A 22000-nucleotide genomic window follows, 5' to 3' on the forward strand; every position below is an offset into this window, starting at 1 on the left:
ATGATTTTACTTTCCTCTGTTAAAAAATTAAAGATTTTCTTAATATTTACATAAAAATACCAAAAGTGAAGAAAGTGTATTTTCCTAGCCAAGCGGTATAATTCTTCGGAAATTTCATGGCCACACTGTTCTTGGGACGCATAACAACGTGTTATTTCTAATTAAAATGCTTAGGAATTTTGTTCTTAAATAATATTGAAATTATCTTTCGAAAAAAAATGTATTGTGAAGAAATCTTTTATTCATTCAACTTCTATTTGGATTATCCTTTCGAATACTCATTCAATAACAAATAAACATATTATTGACCTAAAATTATGTCCTTTTTCACGAATAAGACGGATGTGACATCTATTTTAAAGACGTTTTCTGGTGTAAAACGACATCAAACAAATGTCGTATCCATCAACAAAGTTCGATTTTCCACACCCAAAGAGAAAGGCCTCGCAGAATCAGTGCGCGTGGCCCTAGAAGATCGAAATTTCCATTGGTCAAGGAGTTCACATACTTCATCCGGAAGCAGAACTTAGCGTAAGTTAAGCTTGTACCTGCAAATGTATTATTAGTCTTAACGTTTTATTAAAATTTAAAGGATGTCGAGGTTGTGCTAATCATGAAAGATGCTAAACGAATTGTTCACAATTTGACTCCTGAGTTGTTACCGTTGTCGAGGCTTTACTGTCCCTTAACTGGAGAAAAGAAGTTCAGAGATAATCGAAGCTTATACTGAATTTTGTATAGAATTAATGGTGGCTCACAATAGATATTTACCTATTGGAGTGTCCAAACTTATTGTCCATTGGATTCCAGGAGATTTGGATGAATCCGAGTGGGTCAACGGAGGCCCTTCGGAAAATACGCGAAATGGATTGAAACCCATCCATAAAGTACTGGATCGCATTTTAACTGCCGTGCCAATGGCATTTGATATTATAATTGATGCGATATCCGCAAAATTCCCCTATTTTAAAAAGCCATGCCATGTGACGGCAGGGTATCTGTATAACGTGCTTTGGTTATTAGAGTACAAGCCTATATTCGAGGAACTTGTCTTTCAACTGGTTTTGCAAAGTAAGTACTTTACCAATTTTTTTTTTTTTAAATTTCGGTACTTCTTGTTTTTAAGTGAAATTATACATCACAATTATTGGAATTTTTCCCATTTTAACTTCCCAAAATGTAATTGCGAAGAAAACTTGACTGAATCGAAATTCTTTCTGCTATATGACTGTTAGCATCCAAAAAAACTTTCCAGTACATTAGAATCCACAAACCCAAGAATTTATTGATTAAAAATACTTTCTATTACTTTAATGTTTAATATTCATTATTGCGTAATCACTATGGACTGCAGGCACGGTGTTATGTAGCACATTAAGATAGTGTGTGTACTATAAAAAAAATAAATTATAACCAAATTGATTGTCTGTAAGTTTGATAAAAAAAAGTCCTGAAAATTAGCTTTACCACTTTTGGAAAACTTCGCTAGTTAAACCATAAACGAATGAACATCTGCAAAATTATGCAATGATTTCATTTTTAATTTAAAACTGTATAGCACTTGAAATTTTAAGTCTTGGTTTATAAAACTTTCCGAAATATATAATTACTTATCAAGATATAAAAGAGATGCTATGCGACAACTTCTGGTCATAGTATTAGGTATACTTAAGCAAACAGTGGTATATAAATAATCTTTACGCAAACGCTCTTGACGAGTTATTAAACAAGTGACGATCCCACCTCCAATGTACAAAAGTTCTGATATTAATTGATGTGCCCAAATATGGGCACGTTTCACTAAAAAAGACGGTGAAATTACAAATTTTAAAAAGCATACAGTTGCGAATAAAATAATAGCACCACCATAACGTATTTGTTCTCGATCAAATAAATTAAGGTTGAGGTACCGATAGTAACAAATACTGATTTTTCGCATAATGCTAGATATTTTTCCATCCAAAAATGAAAAAAAAAAAAGAATTGTCCATACTTTTATTTTTTAGAATTTTTTTGGCGGCAAGGTCTAAAATGAGGCGAAAACAAAAATAGCACAATTATGATTTTTTCAAATATTCAATACTTGTCGGAGGTTTGTTTTGGTGAAAAGCACATGGTTATAAAACTTGACATTTGTATTTCTATTTCCAACATTTTTTTTAAACATACCCTAAAAAAAAAATTAAAATGGGACGAGGAAAGCATTGCACTTCAGATAAACGTGACCTGATCAAAAAACCAATTTCTGAAGGAAAATCACAGAGAAATATTGGTCTAATCCTTCAATGCTAAACAAATGATAGAAAATACAATCACCTACAACGAGAATCCCGAAAAACGTGGGAAAACCATCATTGGGCACCCATCTCTTCAAAGGCTAGTGCCAGAGAGCAAGAAGGATCCATTTAAAGCTGCTACCGAACTGAAAAGGATCTCAACATATCCGCAACAGTGCAAACAGTTCAACATGTCTAAGGAACATGGTTTAAAAGGTTGTAGTCTCTCTTTTAAATGGGAGACCATACCCAAGCGCATTAAGTTCGTCAAGGAACAATTAAATTGGCCATGTGAAAAGTGGACGAACTTTTTATTGTCAGATGAGAGCAAGGTGGTTTTTTTTGGTGGCAATGGACCTTAATCGTATGTAAGGCAACCTAAGAACCAAATAAGCCAAATTACACAGTAGAAGCATTAAACACAGAGGATCCAGTGTAATGGTATGGGCTTGTTTCTCGTACTATGTATTTGGGGCTATATATAAATAACCATAGTTAAAAACCATCATGGATCAACATGTGTTTGTGGATATTTTGGTGACGAGGATGCTACCCTTTGCCGAATACAATTAACAAGACTATGACCCAGTACACCAGCAGGATAGCCAAGGATTCGTTCTAAAATAAATCTGTTCCTGTTTTGGATTGGCCTGCACAGTCCCAGGCCGTAATCTCATCAAAAATTCTTGTCAGATATGAGAAAAGCTGTTGTAGCTTCAAAGCCAACTAACAACGAATAACTTTGGGTATAATAAAGGAGTCCTGGAGCAAAATATCTCAAAACGGTGCCAGGACTGGTTGACTCCATGCCAAACGTTGCGCAGCTGTTATTGCTAATAAAGGATACACTACAAATATTAAATTAATGGGATGGGCGTAGTTTTAATATACAATCACTTGTTATTTATGAATTTGTTACAGTTAAGTTTAAATTTTATGTTTAAAGCATTTTTTATGAAGTTGTGCTATTATTTTTTTCACCTTATTTTGTCATTTTTAATAAGTTTCTTAAATAAGTTAAGAATTCATAGAACAATAGTGATTTTTTTTATTTCCTAAAAGTGAATTGTTTAACCTTTCTAAAAAGGTATTTCAGCTCCTTTTAAGCCTAAATTGTAGGTAGGAGACTCATTCAAAGTTTACTGGGCAGGTGGTGCTTTTTTTTTCGCAGATGTACATTTTTTATAGACGTGCCCTAACCACTATTAATTCAAACAGCATGATTTGTTTGCAGTTCAACACACGATATTTATTTTCTTATTACAGACAAGGAATACCAATATACTATACTATATACTATTCAAATAATGTTGTGTGTTGAAGATTCCGCACTGCAAAAAATCATGCTGTTCGAATTAATAGTGGTTTGGGCTAGTATTATTCCGGAAAATCTTATCCTATTCGCAAGTTTCCACACTACTGCTGTAAATACCTTCAATGTATGCATATCTTAACACGGAAAAATATGTAACCAGAAAAGTTTGAATAGAAATGGAAAAGGAAGTCTTGCTTTTCTCGATTATTTTGCTGAACAATTTCGTTTGATAGAATATGTGCGATTTTTCTTTACGTATTCAGGCTTTTATTGTTAGATGTTAACGCTCCAAAAGATGAAATTGAATTAGAAATAAATGATCAGGAGGACAAAGTGGAATCGGATACCTTGTTTAAAATAGACGATGTATTCGTCGAAATTTAACCAAATCTGGAAATCTGTGAGTCATCCTGTTGGCAAAACATTGGATGTATGCCTACTCTTGCTTTATGAGTTTTTTGATGGCAAATGTCGAATTAATGAAAATAGTGGCGATCAACAGCGAAGGACTGCTAATCGATTATTTAAGATGTTACTTTATTTATTCGACGAAGTGTTATTACCCAGCCACAATACACATCATGTGCAATTCATCATATTTTATGTAACTAGTCTGCGGTCTGTATATTCTGAAGCTTTTCTTGACTCGTTATGGTTGAAAGTTCAAAATCCGAATGCATCGGCCGTAATTCGTCATGCTGCGGTGGGATACATGGCTAGCTTTTTATCCCGTGCCATATTTTTGTCACATAGGTAAGAAATGTAATTGCTCTACAGGATATAAAAACTAAAACATAACTTTTTTAGCACTGTTATTTTCTACCTAAAAGAATTGACAAAGTGGGCTCATACATACATAGATGACTCGGATGCATATAAGCATAACTGCTCTCTAAAGGCCAATTTGGTTTTCTATTCTGTTTGCCAAGCTGTGTTCTATTTAATTGCATTTCGCGCAAAAGATTTGACTGCCAGTTCAAAAGGTAAGTTTAATTTTAAACAAGTCAACGAATATCGCTATTATTGGGAATATCGAAAGCGTCTTGAGTACATATTTTACTTTCGCGCAGCCAAACTTGTTGCATGCATAACCTAACTTCTAATTTTCCGATTTCACGATGTCTGCAGAACGACTTCTGCGAGATAATTTGCCTTTCTCATTATATGGCAGTTGGCTTCTTGGATTTTCTGTCTTTCAAAATTTGCACAACAGACGATTGTCGATGTGCGGTCGAAATACATCGTTTTAATTTATAACAATAATTCCAACGTCGTTTAGCCCAGGCATTGCTTAAGGGGGGGGTAGGGTTTTGAAGGTTCAAAAAAAGTGATTTTTTTTTATTGCATATTATGAAAGTATAGTAACTCAAGATTGTTGTCTGTAAATAGGAAGTCAATCGGAGCAAAACTCACAAAGATATAGCTTTGGAAGTAGGCGGGTCTCGAACGACTACCTGAGCTGTAATCCCTCAGCGGGGAAGACAGCAACAACAACTTTAAACACGTTTTTCTCAAATCGATGTTTTTTGAGTCGGTGCACTCTGTATCTCAAAATCTATTCAACCGATCGTTCTCAAATTTACAGTATTTCCTTACATAATTTATGAGATAACCCTGTCGAAATTTTTTCGTTTCTGATTTTAATTTTTTTATTATTAACAACATAGTTATGAACTTTGGCCAAAAATCGGTATTTTCACTTTCAAGTTTTGTAAAAAGTTCAAAAATTATAAAAAAATTGAAAAACTCGACAGGTATACCTAGAGGGACATAAAAATTGATGGAAAAACTTTGGGTATTTCATATCAGATTATCCAGTGCTGAGGTATGACGTGCACCGCAAAATGTATTTTTTCTGAGGCGCCTACGAAGAATTGCTGCCATTCGGTCAATTTTCAATATTTTTCAACCAATATTTCACAGAATATAGTTCAATTACTACTCTTTAATGTACAATAATCAGAAATAAATTTACTTTCACCGTACGCCCAAAAAAAAAATCTGTAAAAACCTGTTTTTTCTCCCTGCAATGTCAGTGTTTCCATCGTGTTGTTTCTTGAAACTCCTCTTGTAGTGGCATAATTATCTCTGGATGTTCTAATATCTTACCCTCTAGGATATAAGCTGCGTCAATGAGCGTTTCATCTTGCTGTATAAAATTTAGTGTACTACTAAATGTTTCTACACAGCTTTCATATTCCTGTAGGTCTATTATATGTTTAATATTTTTATAAGTATGTATTAAAATTCACCTAATTTTATTTTGGCAATGGGATTAGTGGACTCATTATACCCGTTACTCGTAGAGTAAAAGGGTATATTAGATTTGTTGAAAAGTATGTAACAGGCAGAAGGAAGCGTTTCCGACCATATAAAGTATATATATTCTTGATCAGGATCAGTAGCCGAGTCGATCTGGCCATGTCCGTCCGTCTGTCCGTATGAACGTCGAGATCTCAGGAACTACAAAAGCTAGAAAAATGAGATTAAACATACAGTCTCCAGAGACATAGACGCAGCGCAAGTTTGTTGATTCATGTTGCCACGCCCCCTCTAACGCCTACAAACCGCATAAAACTGCCATGCCCACACTTTTAAAAAATGTTTTAATATTTTTTTATTTTTGTATTAGTCTTGTAAATTTCTATCGATTTGCAAAAAAACTTTTTGCCACGCCCACTCTAAAGCCCACAAACCGCCCAAAGCTGCCACGCCCACACTTTTGAAAAATGTTGTGATATTTTTTCCTTTTTGTATTAGACTTGTAAATTTCTATCGATTTGCCAAAAGCTTTTTGCCACGCCCACTCTAAAGCCCACAAACCGCCAAAAACTGTCAGTGTTGAAGACTCTCCTTCGCACTTCCACTAGCTGAGTAACGGGTATCAGATAGTCGGGGAACTCGACTATAGCGTTCTCTCTTGTTAATATCTTGGATCGATATGAATTGTGCCGAAACTAGCACGAATCTAAAAAAAAGAAAGAGAGAAGGCCGAGACCTTTAGTTATCTTTGTAGTCTTTCTGATTTTAGACTTGTGTATCTTTTGACCTCTGCTTCTTTTAAATGTAGGTCCATGTACCCTTGACACTTTATGGATTGTGAAACGAGGTGTAATCTTATTTCTTCTGTTTTCTTGTCTAAAGATCTTGTCTCCTTCCTCTATTTCTATTTCATCCGTTCTATTCTCATTTAATTTCATAGTTCTCTTTTATACTGTCTCTTCTAACTTACGTTTTACTTTTGGGTATAACTTTTCTCGAAATATATTTAACTGATTTAAATAATCATTGTGTCCATTAAATTTCACAGAGTTATTAAAAGTGTGGGTTTTATCAAAGACATTAGAATAACAAGATGCGTAACGCCATCCGAATATTTTGCACACGATTTTTTCGTCGTGGCTTTTCTGACCACTGTATTGGTGCACACGTATGCACATGCATTTTAAAAATGACAAAATATGCCCTTCATCTTAGAAGTTCTTAGACTTTAAATCTATATTATTTTTTATAAATTGACACCACTTAAAAACTCTAGTCTTGCATTGCCTTAACATAACAATTATTCAAATTCAACACCGAAATAATAATAGGACAATCTATGTACAAAAAAATGCATAATAATTTTAAAAGATGACTTTATATTAGAATAATTGTCATTAGAGTATTCAGCGTGCGACGTGTGAAAAATATAAGAAGACAATGATTCTTCGGTGCTTATGTCCGCACTTCGCGCTTCAAGAAATCAATTTTGCAATAAACATATTCCATATTTCTATTTATTTTATATATATTAATTATACCCGTTACTCGTAGAGTAAAAGGGTATACTAGATTCGTTGAAAAGTATGTAACAGGCAGAAGGAAGCGTTTCCGACCATATAAAGTATATATATTCGATTTTTTAAATTTCGCTATATAATTGTATTTATAATCAATTAAAGTCGTTTTGTTGCATTGGTAAAGTACGGAAATATATTACATATATTACATATTAATAATTATCAATATAAATATAAATATGTAACCAGTAGCTAATTCGAGCGGCGATTTTATCAAACGAATATTAAAACAAGAGAGAACGCTATAGTCGAGTTCCCCGACTATCTGATACCCTTTACTCAGCTATTCGAAGTGCGAAGGAGAGTCTTCAGCACATACAATTTTTGGCGGTTTTGTGGGCGTTAGAGTGGGCGTGGCAACATGAATCGACAAACTTGCGCTGCTTCTATGTCCCTGGAGTCTGTATGCTTAATCTCAACTTTCTAGCTTTTGTAGTTCCTGAGATCTCGACGTTCATACGGACAGACGGCCAGACGGACGGACAGACGGACATGGCCAGATCGACTCGGCTACTGATCCTGATCAAGAATATATATACTTTATATGGTCGGAAACACTTTCTTCTGCCTGTTACATACTTTTCAACGAATCTAGTATACCCTTTTACTCTACGAGTAACGGGTATAAAAACTTCTTTCAAACCATAATAGTTTTGAATCGAAGTTCACCAAAACATTAATCAAATTCGTTTCTTAGATCAAAATTGATTTCGGCCCGAAAATCGTCTTCTAGCAGAAGCACGCACACATACACACTATCTCCTTTTATGTTTTGACTCACACAAGTAAGACAATTCTATTTTTAGATTTTTACGTTCTCAATTTTAGGCGAGCGAAAAGAGAGCAATTTTGGTCGTCACCAAAAAAGTGGCTGCATAGTGCAAAACCAATGTATGGCCGTTACGCATCTTGTTATTATAATGTCTTTGGTTTTATCATGGAAAAGTTCATAGGGTGTCAACTTGGTACTAGAGTGTATAGCGTTATTATATGTTATCATGGTTTGTGATAGTACTTCTTCATGTTCACACGGTAGTTGTTCTTCTTTTCGGCTATCAGTGGTTATTCTATAGATTTCCGTGAGAGTTGAATGTAATCTCTCTACAGGTGAGTTACTAGAAGACTGTTGAAACGAGGTGACATGTAATTGAATATTGTATTGGCAACAAAACTTTTTGAATACTTCCCCCGCAAATTCCGGAACCTTGGTCATATACCAGTTTTTTAGGAATTGCAAATAATTCCACAAAATTTTTAAAAGTATTTTTGAATACTTCCCCCGCAAATTCCGGAACCTTGGTCATATACCAGTTTTTTAGGAATTGCAAATAATTCCACAAAATTTTTAAAAGCTTTTATAATGCATATCGAATTTCTATTAGTTACTACATAAGTCCAAGCTAATTTTGAAAATTTATCTATTAGCTTTAAGTTATACTTCCCACTGATTGTACATATGTATATCCATATGTACTATTTCAAGTGAAGCTCTTGGAGTTTCCGGAGTTTGATAGGGTATTTTTGGCGGCTGTCTATCGTATTTTAGCCTAAAGCATATTTCGCAGTTCTTAATAACGTTGCCTATTATGCTTTTCAAATTTTTTTTTTTTTTAATTTAATTCCTTCTATTCCACTCGGGAACTTAGGGCTTCTACGAGAGCTTTCCATCTAACTCTATTTTGAGCTGTCTGTTTTGCACTTTCCCATGTAGTGTTTATTTGGGCTAGTTCTTGGTGAGCGGTTCTTCTCCAGGTTGCTCTTGGCCTTCCTACTCGCCTGCTTCCTTGGGGGTTCCAATCTAGTGCCATCCTCACAATGCCACTCGGGTTTCTTCTGAGAGCGTGCCCAATCCACATCCATTTTTTCTTCCTTATTTGTATATGAATCGGGGACTCGTCTGTAACGCGCCACAGTTCTGTGTTGGTTATTCTCTTTGGCCAGAATACCCCACATATGACTCTCAGGCATTTGTTGCTGAAAGCCTGTAGCTTCTGCGTCATTTTCTTCGTGGCGAGCCATGTCTCACTTCCGTATAGCAGTATGGATTTCACACACGCATTGTAGATCCTGAGCTTTGTTCGTCGGCTGATTTTTCGGTCTCTCCATATGCGGTATAGTCTCCCAAATGCTGAGCGGGCTTTGCCAAGACGACTGGAGACATCATCATCCACTCCACCACTGTTGGATATGATGGTGCCAAGGTATGGGAAACTCGTAATGAACTCGATTGGGTTCCCATTTATGTTGATGTTTCCTTGGTTGGAGTGGTTGAAGCGCATAGCTTTTGTTTTCGCTATGTTTATCTCGAGCCCTACGCTGCTGGCTATCCTGACGAGGTCGTCACTTTTCCTCTGTATGTCGCCGAGTCTGTGCGATATGAGACATATGTCGTCTGCGTAGTCCAAGTCCTCAAGGTGTCTGGTGAGGTTCCACGGAATTCCGCGCTTGGAAGAGCATACTTCGCTCATTAACTCGTCGACTACGATGTTGAAGAGGAGTGGTGACAGCGGGCATCCTTGCCGAATTCCGGTGTTCGTCTGGAAAGGTGCACTAGTTTTTCCATTGTGCAGTACCGCCAGGTTGGCATCGTCATACATCGATTTGATGATGGCGATGAGGTTTGCAGGTACTCCTTTTCTTGCAAGTGCTCGCCATATTGCTGCTCTTTCAACTGAGTCGAATGCCTTCTTGAAATCGATAAACAGGAGGTAAAGCGGGGCTCTCCATTCCACAGCTTGCTCGGTTATTATGCGTAGTGTATTTGCCTGGTCTACGCAACTCCTGTGTGGTCTGAAGCCTGCCTGTTCGTCTCGTATTGTTGGCTCAATTTTTTCCTGGAGGCGTTCGTTCAGAAGTGTAGCTAAGATCTTGTAGCTGGTGTTGAGCAGTGTTATCCCTCTCCAGTTGTTGCAGTCACTAAGGTCGCCTTTTTTGGGAAGCTTCACAATGATTCCGTTTTCCAGGAGTCTGGCACCGTCTCGCCTTCCATATGCGTGAGAAGTGTGGATGCAATGTTTCAGCCATTAGTTGGGTGTCAACTTAAGCAATTCGGCTGGTATGTTGTCTTCGCCAGCTGCCCTGTTGTGCTTCAGCTTCTTTATTGCATTCACGATTTCTCTTACATTCGGGGGTGCAGAGGGTATCCTGTTACTCCCACTTGGCGGCACAACACTCCTGTAGTCTATGGCCACGTTTGGTGATGTGGTGTGGCTAATTCCCATGAAGTGTTGGCGCCATCTTCGGATTTGTGCGTCATCATTGGATAAGAGGTTACCTTCTAGATCTCTGACTGGTTTGTTCTGTCTGTGATGGTTCCTGTGATCCGTGAGATCTGCTGGTATAGCGAGCGCATGTTGTTCTCGCCGGCTGCTCGTTCTGCGTCTGCCGCAAGTCTATCCAGCTGTGCTCTTTTGTCCTTTCTGGCCGACTTTTTCACCGCTCTGCATAGTCCGCGATACTCCTCACGGTACTGCGTGAGCTGGTCCGCCAGAGGCTTCAGGTGGTTCCTCCTTCTGATTAGTCCCAGGTCCCTTCAGATATCCAGTCCGTTCTTCCGCGTTGTTGCAGGCCAAGTATTTCCTCCGCCGTGGTCCTTAGTTGCCTGCAGGTGTACTCCCATGGGTGGTCTTCTAGGGGATCAGCTGTTCTCGCAGCGTGGACGTCATTCTCGTCTTCAGAGTAGAGTCGCTAAGGAGGTGCAGGTTCAGGGGGGGCGCACGACGGTGTTGACTGTTGCCAGTGTTTCTTGAGTGGTTGCGGTTGAGCTTTATTGAAAGTTCTCCAATGACCAACTCATGATCACTGTCTATGGCTGCTCCCCTTTTGTTCCGTACGTCCAGTAGCGAGTGTCTCCATTTCCTGCTAATGCATATGTGGTCGATCTGGTTGCGCGTATTACCACTTGGAGATGTCCAGGAGTATTGTGGAATCTTTGTGTGGGAATAATGTGCACCGATGACCAGTTGGAATAGCTGGCAGAGTTCCATAATCTCTTCCGTTATCGTGCGAGTCCCAGTTCCATGCTGGCCATGACAGATCTTAGTCCGGTGTTGTTGGGCCATTTTTGCATTGAAGTCACCCATTAGATGTTAATGTCACTTGCGTAACTTTGAGGGTTGCTGTAAGGGCAGTATGAAGTCTCCTTGGTGTCGTCGTTTGCGTCTTCCGTCGGGCATAGCATTGATGATGTTATATATCTGCTCTACATTGAACCTGGCGGTCATGATTCTATCAGAAATGGGTCCCAGGAAACCAGTGCCTTCTTTATGCGCTTGGACACGAAAATTCCCACTCCATATCTGCTGCCGTCACTGTTGCCACTGTGTAGGACTAGATTGCTATCTGATTGTTGTTTCCCACTGCCAGTCCACCTCATCTCGCTGTTCAGCTATTGCCATTGGAGTTCTCCATCTCCGCCTCGAACTGTGCTAACCTAGATGTTCTCTTAGATTCTAATTCCATTGTCCAATTCGTGTCCGTTTTGAAATGCTATGTCGTCATCAAATTTGGGATCCGTTTATGTTAATTTCTCGTATTAGTTCGTAATCGTTGTAAGTTTTTCGACCATCTGGTGATTTGCCAGATGCGGCTTATCCCATGTGGGCTGCCACCTGTCGCCTCGAGGGAGCGCCTACCTGTTTTTGTTAATCGTAGAAAAGAACAGTCCCGGTAACGCGATCCCCTGCTGAGGTTGTTGCTGTTCGCAGAAAAAACACAGGGTGCGCTTGTACTATTGGTGCCCCCGTTTTTCTCCCATGTAATGAGGGGGGGGGGGGGGATGTATCTCCATCTTAATATTTTGAACTTGGCTCCTTAAAATTCATTAACCACCGTTAACAGCTTATGATCTGTGACAATTGTGAATTTGTTCCCATAAAATACGGTCGAAAATATTTAACCGCCCATATGATGGCTAACATTTCTTTTCTATTGTTGAATAATTACTTCTGCGTCCGAGAGTGTTCTACTCGCGTAGCAAGTAGGTTTGTCATTGTTTAAAGTGCCCTGGGATAATACTGCTCCGATAGCAAAATTACTAGCGTCGGTTGTTAAAACAGAAAGCTTTCGAATTGCGGATATTTTAAAATGGGTCGTTAGTCCAGTAATGTTTTACTACTTCAAATGCTTCTAGAAATTCTGCATTGATTTGTACTGTTTTTTCCCTTTCAATGGTTTAGTCATTGGCTTCGTTATTCGGCGAATAACTTTCTGTAATATCCTAGTACTCCTAAAAATGATTTATCGTCTTTCTGTTATGTGGCATGGAAATTTTTATAATCTGAATTTTTCTTTTCAGCACTTTTTTGTGCCACTAAATACAAACATGTAGTTTCGTCATCAGCGTTTGACTTCCCACCACGTCACGTTATATTGCGCATATACTGTTGGTCATTTATATGTGTATAGTTTAATTTGCTTATGTTTTTGTGTGTGTATTTTTTGATATGTGCTTTTTTGTATGTTTTCGTTATATTATATATATCCGATCACTGGTTATAGTTTTAAGCTGTGTATATTTGCACAGTTTCTTTCAATTTATTTTCCACTACACTCTACTCACTGCATAATCTTAAATATAATCTTGTGTAAGATCATTCCGTTTTCCGGCTGCGCCAGTCACCATCAGAGCGGGAGTCCTCTTGTTCTGTCAATCGTGGCCCAGGTGACGTAGATAGTTGCAATATCCAGTTATGTATCGCTTCTCTAGTCAATTTCAATTGTTTTCTTCAATTATACAGCACTTTATTTCGTTTGTGATATTTTTACTTTAAGTATATAAATATGTCTGGACAATACACGTCCGTTCGTTAGCAATGATGAATAAAAAGTGAGTTGAATGCTGAAAATGTTTTGTTATATATACATGACGAGCAAAACTGTAACACGAGTTGCATATTCTAACTTCAACGGTCAGTATCTTCTCTCCTATTTTATGTACGATAATAATCTTAGTCTTGTTTTGTTGCTACTATATTTGACTATCGCTTGTGAAAATATGAAGCGATTTGATAATCTGGAATAAATATGCCGAAGCAAAATGTAAAAGAAGTCAAATGTTACAGTTTTGCACTCTGTATGTCCAAGCTTTTCATTTTAGTTCTAAACTTTTTTACCGTTAAAGTTAATTTGTTTTAGTTTAACTTATGAGCTTTGATCATTTTAAGTCAAATTGTCAATGCAGCATTATGAAGAGCGAGATCAAAGAGAAAATAATTAAATTGCTTATAGATGGCGAATCGGTTCGGAAAGTGGCTAACAAATGTGGTGTTAGTCTTATGACTGTACGCCTGTTCGGGCGCCACCTGTGACGTTCTGTCGTGCCTCGGTAGTCAGGGACGGCCAGGGTCGTCCAGGAAATTTATTTGTTTTAGGACAGTGGTGCTATTGAGGGATTCCCGACCGAGTCCCACTGAACGCTCAATAATTCAACCTTAATTAGGCTTATACAGACATGAATTATTCTAATTTTTACACGGAATGATATGGTAGGGAATGGTATGGCTGCTGGCTTGCTCGGTGCGGTCAGCGTGGGGCTTCTCGCGTCTGAGGCCCGGCCCGTGGGTGGAGCTTCTCGCGTCTGGATTCTCCGCTGTAAACGGGTCCCTCGTGTTCGGTGCCTGGATGTCGTGCAATGCCTGGGAATATGTAGAAACGCTGGGGGACCTGAAGTCAGCGATTACGGGGGGGCAGGATAGATAGGAACGGACCTTAAGTTAGCAATGGGGAAGGTACGGTTGTTTTTTATCGGACCCGAAAGTCACCGGGAGAATTGTTGTTAGTGTTGGCCCTGAATCAGCAGAGAGAGTTGTTGTGGGACCCTGAAGTCAGCAGAGTGAATTGTTGTGGGACCCTGAAGTCAGCAGAGTGAATTGTTGTTGGACCCTAAAGTCAGCAGAGAGAATTGTTGTTGGACCCTTAAGTCAGCAAGGCAATAGGAAAATGAACACTTACTATCCTGGTTTATTATATTTACCACTGATCCTGGCAGAGCTGGCTGGTCGCTTGGTTGATGACTTCATCCGATCGCTGCCGACCACTGACTGCGTTCCCAAAGGACAGCCGCCCTTTATATAGGGATTGGCTGGTCTATCGATTTTGCTGTGCTATCGATTTACCCGATTTAGTGTGGCCGGGTTTCTGGCATAGTTGCCCGTGGCTCGTTTGGGCGCGCGCCTTTAATATTTATACCCGTTACTCGTAGAGTAAAAGGGTATACTAGATTCGTTGAAAAGTAGTAACAAGCAGAGGAAGCGTTTCCGACCATAAAGTATATATATTCTTGATCAGGATCAGTAGCCGAGTCGATTGGCCATGTCCGTCTCGTCCTCGTATGATACGTCGAGATCTCGGAACTACAAAAGCTAGAAAGTTGAGATTAAGCATACAGACTCCAGGGACATAGACGCAGCGCAAGTTTGTCGATTCATGTTGCCAATGTTTCGATAGTTTTTCATTTTTGTATTAGTCTTGTAAATTTCTAACGATTTGCCAAACAACTTTTTGCAACGCCCTCTCTAACGCACACAAACCGCCCAAAGCTGCCACGCCCACACTTTTGAAAAATGTTTTGATATTTTTTCATTTTTGTATTAGTCTTGTAAATTTCTATCGATTTGCCAAAAAACTTTTTGCCACGCCCACTCTAACGCCCACAAAACCGCCAAAAACTGTATGTGCTGAAGACTCTCCTTCGCACTTCGAATATCTGAGTAACGGGTATTAGATAGTCAGTATACTTGACTAAAGCGTTCTCTCTTGTTTATTATTTATTCCTTTTATTATTTTATTGATTATTATATATTCCTTTTATTTTTTTATTGTTTATTAACTATTCCTTGTACGCGGCCCGCGTCACAATCTTGCGCACGTCCTCGTGTGTTTACAATTTATAACACGTTTTCTTTTCTCAATTCATTAACATTATTATTAGTATTATTTTATCCATTTATTATAAAAGCAAATTGACACATTTCTTTCAAGTTTCGTTTCTTAGTTTATCATTGAATTTTTAAGCCATGAGATCCGGATTACCACCAAGTTTTATTCAGGACATACCATAATCATATTGCTTTTTATGGAAGCGTTTACATTCTTAATCCAATACATTCATTTTTTCCACTTGCGCTCAGTTTATCAAACCGGATTCCTTCTGATCATTTTTGCCGCTAAGCTTTCCCGTTATGTCGGAATGAACTGTAAGCCACGGGATGTCAATCTTAGGAATGGGGTTCGGCTTGTATTTTGCCAGACAGAGCTTTGACAACCTGAAAGTAATGCAATTGTCCACGAATTTGCGAACATATTTGTCATTTTATCAAACCAACAAAGCTCGTACATCTTCTCAGAGTTTTCTCCCATGCAAGGTGCATGATTGACTCGTGGACATTGTTGACAGCGGACCACCTAAATGGCTTTGGTATTATAGGCAGACAACGAGACTTTCCGTTTCTTTGGATTTTCCTATACAGACAGAAGTTCGAAGCTTTGAGCCAAATCTCCGGGCTATTCGTCATTTACGTAATTTAGAAACAATAGAACAGTTTTTTTCGTCTCTTTGCTGTTCACCAGATTGCAATAATGTTGGTTTTGTAGATGACGAACGCTCAGGACATACTGTAGAAACATGTCAATCTTTTCCGCATTGTGTAGGTCACAGTAACCGGTCTTTTCCTTCCATGTAACCAGAGTGTTGTTTTCCGGGTTGCTGGGTATGAGCTGTCATGTTTTTGAGCGACATTCCGCCTTATAGTATCAGTTTTTCCGCAATTATGACACTTGAAATGAGAATAGAGCTTAACTCGTTTTCCTGGCGGCCGCTGATGTATTGTCATTGGGGATGCTGGTCCGGTCTAGCGTCAAACGAATAAGCTTTAGTTCTTGGTGCAACTCGTTCCGAGTGTTTGATATTTGTGGTAAAATAAACCTCAATCGCCTGTCAATTCGAGCTGCAATTGCGCCAGCGCACAGAGACTGCAATTTGTTCTACAGTTAGCGACTTTCCCTGGCCATAGCGAAGTAACCATTCGGCTTCCTATTATGACAAGCTTCTCTTCTGCAGGGTATCCATCAGCAGATTCAGAACTGCTGCAGCTAATGTCTCTGTTCCAGCAAATGTGGCAGAAACAATTCTCGGAACTGAGTCCATGTTATGCCAGGAAAGCACGTCTGAGACAGCCAATGAGACGCGCTCCCTTCCAGTGACTTGCTGGGGTCATCACAAGAGCGCTGCCGTCCAGTTGGTTTTGACAATATGTAATCCATCGTTGAGCACCAGGATTGAACGTCTGAACCTGTGCGTTCAGGATTAACTTTGGCAATACGACAGCATTTGGGTTTCTTGGATCTCTTGTGAGTGTGGCACTTGTTTTAGCAGTTCAGAAAAATGGCGATTTTGCGACTCCAAATTGTCAGCAAATTATTTTCATTATTGAAAGTAGGAGTAGGCGATCCCACTTCTGATGTCGGAATCGGAGCGAGGCGTATATTCTTCCTTCGGATTAAAACACTCCAGTGCCCAGTTCCAGAGTTGCAATAATGCGTAGAACCTAAGTCTACCCGCAATACCAACGCACTTTGGTGACTTATTTCACTCCGCACACATCAATACCAACACACAAAATGGCATTTTTCCCAAATCCTGGTTAGTCCCATTTTTAACGGGAATATAACTATCTCTCTCTCGCTCCCGACCGCGACCAGACTACGTTCGAAATAAACTTTTTACAGTGATTTGCCACGCTTTCAAGAGGTAGAGAATGCGTATTTAAGGAATATGCAAAACGAAATAAGCAAGTACAAAGTAACAGAAAAGGTAACCACAAAGTAACCACTTGCCCAGTAAAACTTTGAATAAGTCTCCTACCTACAATTTAGGGTTTAAAAGGAGCTGAAATACCTTATTAGAAAGGTTAAACAATTCACATTTTAGGAAATAAAAATAATCACAATTGCTCTATAAATTCTTAACTTATTTAAGGAACTTTATTAAAAATGACAAAATACAAAAATAATAGCACCACTTTATAAACAATGCTTTAAGATTAAAATATAAACTTAACAGTAGCAAATTCATTAATAACAAGTGATTTGTATATTAAAACAAGAGAGAACGCTATAGTCGAGTTCCCCGACTATCTGATACCCGTTACTCAGCTAGTGGAAGTGCGAAGGAGAGTCTTTAACACTGACAGTTTTTGGAGGCTTGTAGGCGTTAAAGTGGGCGTGGCAAAAAGTTCTTTGGCAAATCGATAGAAATTTACAAGACTAATACAAAAATGAAAAAATATCAAAACATTTTTCAAAAGTGTGGGGGTGGCAGTTTTGGGCGGTTTGTGGGCGTTAGAGTGGGCGTGGCAAAAAGTTTTTTGACAAATCGATAGAAATTTACAAGACTAATACAAAAATGAAAAAATATCAAAACCCTTTTCAAAAGTGTGGGCGTGGCAGTTTTTGCCGGTTTGTGGGCGTTAGAATGGGCGTGGCAACATGAATCGACAAACTTGCGCTGCGTCTATGCCCTAGCCTGAGTCTGTATGCTTAATCTCAACTTCTCATCTCTAGCTTTTGTAGTTCCTGAGATTTCGACGTTCATACGGACGGACAGACGGACGGACAGACGGACATGGCCAGATCGACTCGGCTACTGATCCTGATCAAGAATATATATACTTTATATGGTCGGAAATGCTTCCTTCTGCCTGTTACATACTTTTCAACGAATCTAGTATACCCTTTTACTCTACGAGTAACGGGTATAACTACGCCCATCCCATTTATTTAATATTTGGTAGTGTATTCTTTACTAGCAATAACAGCTGCGCAACGTTTTGGCATGGAGTCAACCAGGTCCTGGCAGCGTTTTGGGATTATATTGCTCCAGGACTACTCAATCACGGTCCATAGAATTTCGTTATTAGTTGGCTTAAAAGCTGATACTGCCTTTTTAATATCCAACCAAAGGCTTTCGATGGGATTTAGGTCTGGCGACTGCGCAGGCCACTCCAGAACATGAACTGATTTATTTTGGATCCATTCCTTGGCTTTCCTGCTGGTATGCTTGGGGTCATTGATTTGTTGGAATACCCATTTTAGCGGCATATCGTATTCAGAAAAGGGTAGCATCACCGTCTCCAAAATATTCACATACACTTGTTGATCCATTATGGTTTTTATACTATGTATTGGTCCAACTCCATAGTACAAAAAACATGCCCATACCATTACACTGGATCCTCCCTGTTTAATTGTTTTTAATGTGTAATTGGGATTATATTCGGGGTTCTTAGGTAGCCTTACATACGATTAAGGTCCATTGCCACCAAAAAAACCACCTTGCTCTCATCTGACCATAAAAAGTTCGTCCATTTTTCGCATGGCCAATTTAAATGTTCCTTGACGAACTTAAGGCGCTTGGGTATATGTCTCCCATTTAAAAGAGGGACTTTCCTTTGACTACAGCCTTTTAAACCATGTTCCCTTAGATATGTGTGAACTGTTTGCACTGTTGCGGATATGTTGAGATCCTTTTTCAGTTCGGTAGCAGCTTTAAATGGATCCTTCTTGCTCTCTGGCACTAGCCTTTTGAAGAGATGGGTGCCCAATGATGGTTTTCTCCCACGTTTTTCGGGATTCTCGTTGTAGGTGATTGTATTTTCTATCATTTTGTTTTAGCATTGAAGGATTAGACCAATATTTCTCTGTGATTTTCCTTCAGAAATTGGTTTTTTGATCAGGTCACGTTTATCTGAAGTGCAATGCTTTCCTCGTCCCATTTTAATTCTTTTTTTTAGGGTATGTTTAAAAAATAATGTTGGAAATAGAAATACAAATGTCAAGTTTTATAACCATGTGCTTTTCACCAAAACAAACCTCCGACTAGTATTGAATATCGATAGTGGTGCTATTATTGTTTTCGCCTCATTTTAGACCTTGCCACCCAAAAAAAATTATAGAAAATAAATAAATGGACAATTCAAACTTTTTTTTTTTACTTTTTGGATGGGAAAAATATCTAGCATTATGCAAATAATCAGTATTTGGTACTATCGGTACCTCAACCTTAATTTATTTGATCGAGAACAAAATACGTTATGGTGGTGCTATTTTTTTTCGCAACTGTATATATTCATTATAAGGATCAATAGCCGAGTCGATTTGGGCATGTCCGTCTGTCCGTCCGTCTGTTCGTTCGTATGAACGTCGAGATCTCAAGAACTACAAAAGCTAGAATGTTGAGACTAAGCGTACAGTTTCCAGAGATATAGATGCAGCGCAAGTTTGTCGATTCATGTTGCCACGCCCACTCTAACGCCCACAAAAAGACCTAAACTGACACGCCCACACTTTTAAAAAATGTTTTGAAATTTTTTTTATTGGTATTGTAAATTTCTATCGATCTGCAAAAAAAACTTTTAGCCACACCTGCCCCAACGCCCACAAACCGCCCTAAACTCCCACGCCCACACTTTTGAAAAATCTTTTTATATTTATTCACATTTTTGTTAGTCTTGAACACTTCCACTAGCTGAGTAACGGGTATCAGATAGTCGGGGAACTCGACTATAGCGTTCTCTCTTGTTTTTAAATAGTGCATAAAGACAGGATTTATTTATCAAACGAATATTATCAGTATTCCTGGGTTCTGACCTACAGGTCATGAATTTCTTTCGAAAGGTCAAGGTGATTTACTGCTACAATTAGCCATCATCGCACATGATGACGACAATGCATGATAGAATACATCTCGGCAAACAAAATCCTTGGGGTGAGCGTGGTTGGTGAGTTTTAGGAAAATCCATTGGAAGGCGCGGCAATAAGCTCACAACCACGATTCTTATTGAGTTGAGGGTGGTCAACAAGGACATCTTAAATTTTCATTTTAATATTAAAATATTGTTTATCCATTTAACGAACTTCCTTTTAATACGTATTAAGTCCATTGCCAATGGCAAGATTTTGTAGTTTAGTTAAGATATACTAATTATATATATATGGGAAGGCAAATGAAAAATCAATTTCAAAGTGGTTACCACTAAACACACTGAAATCGTTGTGTCCACCAAAGAATTGCAAGGAGCCTGGATTTTCTGGGCTTAATGCTAAAGGTTATGGAGGGGACGCCGAATACCGGTGATCAGGAACGAATTAGATCCTTAAAGTTGGGCACCCGCTGCGAGTCTCTGGAATCATCCCGCTCTCGAATCCTCGGAGCATCCATCAGGGGATTACTTGTGGCCGTTTTCTGAAAATCTACAACAACTAGAGGCCGACACTCCTTGTCCAGCTTCAAGGATCACTCAACGAAATAATAGTTTGGCGATCAGTAGCTGTACTCCCAACTGTTAGTGCAGTTAGGAATTCAACTCAGTAGTAAAATCCTTCAACCAACTGGATATGGTTCAATCAATTGAACGGTTTTGAAAATCGTATTGGCCAACAACCCAAGTCATATACATGTAGGAATTAAAAATAAAGTCAGAAGAGCCAGTGGGACGAGAGACGCATAGAAAGCATAAAGAAAATAGAGAGATAGAGATCAATGTAATTAACAAGGGCAGTAGGTTCCGAAATCTCAAGCGTAACACATTTAACCACACACTTTTGTAAACTCATAAAAGTTAAAAAACCCGGGGTTACATACATATTCTAATATATATTCATTAAAAAAATTCATTAAATGAATTGGAAATTCACATTTAAATATTAAATTTTACTCATGGTCACAGTTCGCACTGGCTTAAAAAACTTTTGCCTTTTTATTGCTTTATTATTGGCCTTTAAGAATGAAAACCTCTCTAACGCACACAAACCGCCCAAAGCTGCCACGCCCACATTTTGAAAAATGTTTTGATATTTTTTCATTTTTGTATTAGTCTTGTAAATTTCTATCGATTTGCCAAAAACTTTTTGCCACGCCCACTCTAACGCCCACAAAACCGCCAAAAACTGTATGTGCTGAAGACTCTCCTTCGCACTTCGAATATCTGAGTAACGGGTATCAGATAGTCAGGATACTTGACTATAGCGTTCTCTCTTGTTTATTGTTTATTATTTATTCCTTTTATTATTTTATTGATTATTATATATTCCTTTTATTATTTTATTGTTTATTAACTATTCCTTGTACGCGGCCCGCGTCACAATCTTGCGCACGTCCTCGTGTGTTTACAATTTATAACACGTTTTCTTTTCTCAATTCATTAACATTATTATTAGTATTATTTTATCCATTTATTATAAAAGCAAATTGACACATTTCTTTAAAGTTTCGTTTCTTAGTTTATCATTGAATTTTTAAGCCATGAGATCCGGATTACCACCAAGTTTTATTCAGGACATACCATAATCATATTGCTTTTTATGGAAGCGTTTACATTCTTAATCCAATACATTCATTTTTTCCACTTGCGCTCAGTTTATCAAACCGGATTCCTTCTGATCATTTTTGCCGCTAAGCTTTCCCGTTATGTCGGCATGAACTGTAAGCCACGGGATGTCAATCTTAGGAATGGGGTTCGGCTTGTATTTTGCCAGACAGAGGCTTTGACAACCTGAAAGTAATGCAATTG

At 38.5% G+C, this 22000-nt stretch overlaps 1 pseudogene; it reads left to right on the forward strand.

The window, feature by feature from the left end:
• The first annotated feature begins 286 nt into the window (after positions 1 to 286).
• LOC122612834 overlaps positions 287 to 22000 on the forward strand; it is a 29660-nt pseudogene continuing 7946 nt past the window's right edge.

The sequence above is a fragment of the Drosophila teissieri genome, chromosome 2R, assembly GCF_016746235.2.
Source record: "Drosophila teissieri strain GT53w chromosome 2R, Prin_Dtei_1.1, whole genome shotgun sequence".
In the NCBI taxonomy this organism is placed as follows: domain Eukaryota; kingdom Metazoa; phylum Arthropoda; class Insecta; order Diptera; family Drosophilidae; genus Drosophila; species Drosophila teissieri.